General features: G+C 54.8%; 1 protein-coding gene across 1 annotated transcript in view; it reads left to right on the forward strand.

Annotated features, from left to right (window-relative positions):
- The first annotated feature begins 55 nt into the window (after positions 1-55).
- The window catches only part of LOC144740424 (uncharacterized), a 14,360-nt gene continuing 6,915 nt past the window's right edge, over positions 56-7,500 (forward strand). Inside the window, exons 1-2 of the mRNA XM_078623276.1 lie at positions 56-275; positions 7,413-7,483. The gene's annotated coding sequence lies outside the window, so the exon portion shown is untranslated. The remainder of the gene's footprint in view (positions 276-7,412; positions 7,484-7,500) is intronic.

Below are 7,500 nucleotides of genomic sequence, written 5' to 3' on the forward strand. Positions count from 1 at the left end.
GGTGGTTGTTGGTGGTGGTGGTGGGGGTTGTTGGTGGTGGTGGTTGTTGTTGGTGGTGGTGGTTGTGTAATGGTGGTGCATCTACTACTCATCTCAGTCAATCAACCCATGGCACCTGCTGGGTCTGTCCCCGTGACCTGCACCTAGCCTGGCACAGCAGTCATGGTGACGTCACCCACCACTTAGTGACCAATGGCGGTTGTTGTCGTAGCTAATTATTTACAGTTTGTGTTTTATTTCTCTCCAGCTCTCATATCATCGCCTGCAGCAAATCGGTGAGTTAACTCACCACTCACTCACCACACTCACCACTCACTCACTTCACCACCTCTCACCACTCACTCACTCACCACACTCACCCACCTCACTCACTCACCATTCACTCACCACTCACTCACTCACCACACTCACCACTCACTCACTCACACTCACCACTCACTCACTCACCACTCAGCTCGCTCTCACTCACCACTCGACTCACTCACCACACTCACCACTCACTCACTCACCAGCACTCACCACTCACTCACTCACCACTCACGTCACCACTCACTCACTCACTCACTCACTCACCACTCACTCACTCACCTCACCACTCACTCACTCACTCACCACTCACTCACCACTCACCACTCACTCACTCACTCACCACTCACTCACTCACTCACCACTCTCTCACCACTCACTCACTCACTCACTCACTCACCACTCACTCACTCACTCACTCACTCACCACTCACTCACTCACTCACCACTCACTCACTCACTCACTCACTCACCACTCACCACTCACTCACCACTCACCACTCACTCACCTCACTCACCACTCACTCACTCACCACACTCACCACTCACTCACTCACCACTCACTCACCACTCACTCACCTCACACACTCACTCACCACTCACTCACCACTCACCACTCACTCCACTCACTCACCACTCACTCACTCACTCACCACACTCACCACTCACTCACTCACCCACTCACTCACCACTCACCACTCACTCACTCACTCACCACAATCACCACTCACTCACTCACCACTCACTCACTCACCACTCACTCACTCACCACTCACTCACTCACCACTCACTCACTCACCACACTCACCACTCACTCACCATTCACTCACCACTCACCACTCACTCACTCACCATTCACTCACCACTCACTCACTCACCACACTCACCACTCACTCACTCACCATTCACTCACCACTCACTCACTCACTCACCACTCACTCACTCACCATTCACTCACCACTCACCACTCACTCACCACTCACTCACCACTCACTCACCACTCACTCACCACTCACCACTCACCCACTCACTCACTCACTCACTCACTCACTCACCACTCACTCACTCACCACTCACTCACCACTCACTCACCACTCACTCACCACTCACTCACTCACCACTCACCCACTCACTCACTCACTCACTCACTCACCACTCACTCACTCACCACTCACTCACTCACTCACCACTCACTCACTCACTCACCACTCACTCACTCACTCACCACTCACTCACCACTCACTCACTCACCATCACTCACCATTCACTCACCACTCACTTCACCTCACCATTCACTCACCACTCACTCACCCTCACTCACACACTCACTCACTCACTCACCATTCACTCACACTCACTCACCACTCACTCACCACTCACTCACATTCACTCACCACTCACCACTCACCACTCACTCACTCACTCACTCACCACTCACTCACTCACTCACTCACTCACTCACTCACACTCACTCACTCACTCACCACTCACTCACCACTCACTCACTCACTCACTCACCATTCACTCACCACTCACTCACCACTCACTCACTCACTCACTCACTCACCACTCACCTCACTCACTCACTCACCACTCACTCACTCACCTCACTCACCACTCACTCACCATTCACTCACCACTCACTCACTCACTCACCATCACCACATCACTCACTCACTCACCACTCACTCACCACTCACCACACTCACCACTCACCACACTCACCACTCACTCACCACTCACTCACCACTCACTCACTCACCACTCACTCACTCACTCACCATCACTCACTCACTAACCACTCACCACTCACTCACCCTCACTCACTCACTCACTCACCACTCACTCACTCACCACTCACTCACCACTCACTCACTCACCACTCACCACTCACTCACCATTCACTCACCACTCACTCACTCACTCACCATTCACTCACCACTCACTCACCATTCACTCACCACTCACTCACCATTCACTCACCACTCACCACTCACCACACTCACCACTCACTCACCACTCACTCACCACTCACCACTCACCACACTCACCACTCACTCACCACTCACTCACCACTCACTCACTCACTCACTCCTCACTCACTCACTCACCACTCACTCACTCACTACCACACTCACTCACCACTCACTCACCACTCACTCACTCACTCACCACTCACTCACTCACCACTACTCACCACTCACTCACTCACCACACTCACCACTCACTCACCATTCACCACTCACTCACTCACTCACCACTCACTCACCACTCACTCACTCACCACACTCACTCACTCACTCACCATCACTCACCACTCACCACTCACCACTCACCACTCACTCACCACTCACTCACCACTCACCACCACCACACTCACCACTCACTCACCACTCACTCACCACTCACTCACCACTCACTCACTCACTCACTCACCCACTCACTCACTCACTCACCACCTCACTCACCACTCACTCACCACTCACTCACTCACTCACCACTCACTCACCACACTCACCACTCACTCACCATCACTCACCACCCACTCACCACTCACCACTCACTCACTCACTCACCACACCTCACCACTCACTCACTCACCACTCACTCACCACTCACTCACTCACTAACCACACTCACCACTCACTCACCTCACTCACCCACTCACTCACTCACCACACTCACCACTCACTCACCACTCACTCACTCACACACCTCACTCACTCACACACTCACTCACTCACTCACTACTCACTCACTCACCCACCACTCACTCACCTCACTCACTCACCCACTCACTCACTCACTCACCACTCACTCACTCACTCACCACTCACTCACCACTCACTCACTCACACCACTCACTCACCCACTCACTCACTCACCACTCACTCACTCACTCACCACACTCACCATTCACCTCACCACTCACTCACTCACCACTCACTCACTCACCACTCACTCACCACTCACTCACTCACCACACTCACCACTCGCCACTCACTCACCACACTCACCACTCACTCACCATTCACTCCACTCACTCACCACTCACTCACTCACCACACTCACCACTCACTCACTCACCACTCACTCACTCACTCACCACTCACTCACTCACTCACCACTCACTCACTCACCACTCACTCACCATTCACTCACCACTCACCACTCACTCACTCACTCACCACTCACTCACCACACTCACCACTCACCACTCACTCACTCACCACTCACTCACCATTCACTCACCACTCACCACTCACTCACTCACTCACCATTCACTCACCACACTCACCACTTACCACTCACTCACTCACTCACCACTCACTCACTCACCACTCACTCACTCACTCACTCACCACTCACTCACTCACCACACTCACCATTCACTCACCACTCACTCACCATTCACTCACCACACTCACCACTTCCACTCACTCACTCACTCACCACTCACTCACTCACTCACTCACTCACTCACCACTCACTCACTCACTCACCACTCACTCACCGCTCACTCACCACCACTCACCATTCACTCACCACTCACCACTCACCACACTCACCACACTCACCACTCACTCACCATTCACTCACCACACTCACCACTCACTCACTCACCACACTCACCACTCACTCACTCACTCACCACTCACTCACCACTCCACTCACTCACCATTCACTCACCACTCACCACTCACTCACTCACCACACTCACCACTCACTCACCACTCACTCACTCACTCACCCACACTCACCACTCGCTCACTCACTCACCACACTCACCACTCACTCACCACTCACTCACTCACCACTCACCACTCACTCACCACTCACTCACTCACTCACTCACTCACTCACCACTCACTCACTCACTCACCACACTCACCACTCACTCACCATTCACTCACCACTCACCACTCACTCACTCACCACACTCACCACTCACTCACCACTCACTCACTCACTCACCACACTCACCACTCGCCTCACTCACTCACCACACTCACCACTCACTCACTCACCACTCACTCACTCACTCACACACACTCACCACTCACTCACCATTCACTCACCACTCACCACTCACTCACTCACCACACTCACCACTCACTCACCACTCACTCACTCACTCACCACACTCACCACTCACTCCACTCACTCACCACACTCACCACTCACTCACCATCACTCACCACTCACCACTCACTCACTCACCACACTCACCACTCACTCACCATTCACTCACCACTCACCACTCACTCACTCACCACACTCACCACTCACTCACCACTCACTCACCACTCACCACTCACTCACTCACCACACTCACCACTCACTCACTCACCACTCCTCACTCACTCACCACACTCACCACTCACCCACTCACTCACCACTCACTCACTCACCACTCACTCACCACTCACTCACCACTCACTCACCACTCACTCACCACACTCACCACTCACTCACCACTCACTCACTCACTCACCACTCACTCACTCACTCACTCACCACACTCACCACTCACTCACCACTCACTCACCACTCACTCACTCACTCACTCACCACACTCACCACTCACTCACCACTCACTCACCTCACTCACCACTCACTCACCACTCACTCACTCACTCACTCACCACACTCACCACTCACTCACCACTCACTCACTCACTCACCACTCACTCACTCACCACACTCACCACTCACTCACTCACCACTCACCACTCACTCACTCACCACTCACTCACTCACCACACTCACCACTCACTCACCACACTCACTCACTCACCACTCACTCACCCACTCACTCACCATTCACTCACCACTCACTCACTCACCACTCACTCACTCACCACTCACTCACCACACTCACCACTCACTCACCACTCACTCACTCACTCACCACTCACTCACTCACTCACATTCACTCACCACTCACTCACTCACTCACCACCACTCACTCACTCACTCACTCACTCACTCACCACACTCACCACTCACTCACCATTCACTCACCACTCACCACTCACTCACTCACCACTCACTCACCACACTCACCACTCACTCACCACACTCACCACTCACTCACCATTCACTCACCACACTCACCATTCACTCACCACTCACTCACTCACCACTCACTCACTCACCACTCACTCACTCACTCACCACACTCACCACTCGCTCACTCACTCACCACACTCACCACTCACTCACCATTCACTCACTCACTCACCACTCACTCACTCACTCACTCACTCACTCACCACACTCACCACTCACTCACCACTCACTCACTCACTCACCACTCACTCACTCACTCACTCACTCACTCACCACACTCACCACTCACTCACCATTCACTCACTCACTCACCACTCACTCACTCACTCACTCACTCACTCACTCACCACACTCACCACTCACTCACCACTCACTCACCACTCACTCACTCACTCACCACACTCACCACTCACTCACTCACTCACCACTCACTCACCATTCACTCACCACTCACCACTCACTCACTCACTCACCACTCACTCACTCACCACTCACTCACTCACCACACTCACCACTCACTCACCATTCACTCACCACTCACCACTCACTCACTCACTCACCACTCACTCATTCACCACACTCACCACTCACTCACCACACTCACCACTCACTCACCATTCACTCACCACACTCACCATTCACTCACCACTCACTCACTCACCACTCACTCACTCACCACTCACTCACTCACTCACCACTCACTCACTCACTCACCACACTCACCACTCGCTCACCACACTCACCACTCACTCACCATTCACTCACCACACTCACCACTCACTCACCACACTCACCACTCACTCACCATTCACTCACCACACTCACCACTCGCTCACCACACTCACCACTCACTCACCATTCACTCACCACACTCACCACTCACTCACCACACTCACCACTCACTCACCATTCACTCACCACTCACTCACCACACTCACCACTCACTCACCACACTCACCACTCACTCACCATTCACTCACCACACTCACCACTCACTCACTCACTCACCACTCACTCACTCACCACACTCACCACTCACTCACCACTCACTCACCATTCACTCACCACACTCACCACTCACTCACCACTCACTCACTCACTCACCACTCACTCACTCACCACACTCACCACTCACTCACCGCTCACTCACCACTCACTCACCATTCACTCACCACACTCACCACTCACTCACCGCTCACTCACCACTCACTCACCATTCACTCACCACTCACTCACTCACCACACTCACTCACTCACCACTCACTCCTCACTCACTCACCACTCACCCACTCACCCACTCACTCACTCACCACTCACTCACTCACCACTCACTCACCACTCACCACACTCACTCACTGACCCGCAGACTCCATCACCCCGTGTCTCCCCGCGTCTCCCCGTGTCTCCCAGCGTCTCCCCGTGTCTCCCAGCGTCTCCCCGTGTCTCCCCCCGTGTCTCCCAGCGTCTCCCCGTGTCTCCCCCCGTGTCTCCCAGCGTCTCCCCGTGTCTCCCCCCGTGTCTCCCAGTGTCTCCCCGCGTCTGCCCGTGTCTCCCCGCGTCTCCCCGTGTCTCCCCGTGTCTCTCCCTGTGTTTCCCCCCGTGTCTCCCAGTGTCTCCCCGTGTCTCCCCGCGTCTCCCCGCGTCTCCCCGTGTCTCCCCGTGTCTCTCCCTGTGTTTCTCCCCGTGTCTCCCAGTGTCTCCCCGTGTCTCCCCGTGTCTCCCCGCGTCTCCCCGTGTCTCCCCGTGTCTCTCCCTGTGTTTCCCCCCGTGTCTCCCAGTGTCTCCCCGTGTCTCCCCGCGTCTCCCCGTGTCTCCCAGGGTCTCCCCGTGTCTCCCCCCGTGTCTCCCAGTGTCTCCCCGTGTCTCCCCGCGTCTGCCCATGTCTCCCCGCGTCTCCCCGTGTCTCCCCGTGTCTCCCCGTGTCTCCTATTGTGTTTCCCCCCGTGTCTCTCCCCGTGTCTCCCCGTGTCTCCCCGCGTCTCCCCGTGTCTTGCCATGTCTGACCTTGACCCCCGTGACCCCCGTGACCCCAGGTTCGTGGGAGTGACCTCATCACTGGGACGGCGGTGTCCGTCCTGACCTCGCACAGCCCGGACACCGTGCGGTGAGACACGCACAGAC

This window comes from Lampetra planeri, unplaced genomic scaffold (genome assembly GCF_965212315.1).
Source record: "Lampetra planeri unplaced genomic scaffold, kcLamPlan1.2.h2 scaffold_2132, whole genome shotgun sequence".
Lineage (NCBI taxonomy): Eukaryota > Metazoa > Chordata > Hyperoartia > Petromyzontiformes > Petromyzontidae > Lampetra > Lampetra planeri.